Here is a 1,793-nt window from a genome sequence, read left to right as displayed (position 1 = left end):
TTTTAGGGAGCTCTGGTGGCCTAGTGGCAAGATGCTGTACTGCAATCCCAGAGGTACACAGTTCAAATCCACCAAATGCTCTGCTGGAGAAGGAGGGAGCAATCTCCTCCTGTACCAGTCAGATCTGATTTGACAGTACACGTAAAAATAATATAATAAAAAAAATATTGTGCCTTAGATTGGTGGAGGGCTCACTTAGCCTATATAAAGTGAGTATTGGGTAGGAATGCTGGGAAAGAAAAAGAAAAGGTGGCCTGTAAATAGTGATCAGATTAAAATGCAGAGAAAACAGAGCCTTTACTTACTTCCAGGTGAAGACAATTATTCCTGACATTGTGTGGTCAGAGTGCAGAGGTTGGAGCTTACCTGGGTCCACTGGGAGTGAGCGAGTGGACACGTGGTATCTTGTTAGCAGATGACAAGACATTTTCTTCCTTTCTACCAACAATGCAGGACGCACATTGAGCATACCGTTTCCCCTGCATCTCGGAGGGACCTGCTCTGATTCCGTGTGGGTTTGAAAGCTTTGGTACTTAGGTCTGCATTTTACTTGAATGATCAATTATCTTGGAACCACTGGAATAGATTTGGAACTAATATTTTTAACAACTCACAGAATATGAGCTGTGTATGATCTCTTAAGTATGAAACAAATATGGAAAAAGTGATAAATAAATCAGTTAGTGGTAGAGTTAGGTGTGGGACAGGATTCTGCTTGAATTTTAAAGTCTTTTCCTTAAACAGCTTTCAAGTCTTCAGAGGCCTGTCACCCAGTTTGGCTATTTTTCAGACCCTGTGGTCCTGCTTCCCAACTTTTGCATATGCTGTTTTTGTGGTTTTGGGTCTTCTGTTAGCAAGCAGGTGTTAAATGTGATAATGATGATTATATGTGCAATGATGACGCCAATAAAGCTGGTGCTTTTGAGGGGAGAATGCAGAGTGTTTTTAATGCATTTTGTAAAATTCTGTTTATTTCCCAGGAGTATGTTCTGAATGTACCATGGACTTTGGAATTGGAACAGCTCAAATTTGATCTCTCATTTTGTCACTTTACTTTAGTAAAGACTTAATGTGCTAGGCAAAGTGGTAGATTCCTGGGATCTAGTCAGGAAGAAGAAATGGGCAACACCCTCAAAGAGTGGAGTTGAATGGAAAATACAGACAAGAAGAAAAGGTAGGTAAGTTCAAGGTTCTAAGAGGATTAATGGAAGACCACTTACCCACTCTCAATGGGAGATGATACCCAAGCATTTGGCTTTGTGGATCATAACAAATTGTGGATAATATTGCAAAGAATGGGAATTTCATAACACTGATACCCATGAGGAATGTGTACGTACGCTTGGAAGCAGTCGTTCAAGTAGAAGGGAAGACGACATTGTTATTACTATTATTAATTTTAATGAAAATTTGCAGAGATTTTGGATTTCCATTCATTCATTCTGTGTTGCACTTTTCTCCCTGCCCACCCCTCCCCTCCAGTTCATTCTTGTCTTTGAAAAGTAAAAGAAAAATTCTTTCATTGTTACACAATCCCTCCCCCCAGGTCCACTCCACTAGGCATCCTTCGTTCTGGACTCCTGTCAGGACAATCATACCTAATCACATGTCCCTCTTAAACAGTTCTCTCTCTCATCTGTTTCAATGCAGTATAAATAATTTATCCCATCTTTCTCAGTCTTCCTCCCAACCCCGATGTCAGTCCCATTTTAAAACAGTGGCACTATACAGTATTTTTCCTTTTTTTTTATTAAATTTTATTAGTTTTAATGAATATTTACAGAGATTTTGGG

Source organism: Elephantulus edwardii, unplaced genomic scaffold, assembly GCF_000299155.1.
Source record: "Elephantulus edwardii isolate Elephantulus edwardi_28Jun2011 unplaced genomic scaffold, EleEdw1.0 scaffold00011, whole genome shotgun sequence".
NCBI classification, from domain to species: domain Eukaryota; kingdom Metazoa; phylum Chordata; class Mammalia; order Macroscelidea; family Macroscelididae; genus Elephantulus; species Elephantulus edwardii.
This window is presented reverse-complemented; position numbering follows the sequence as displayed.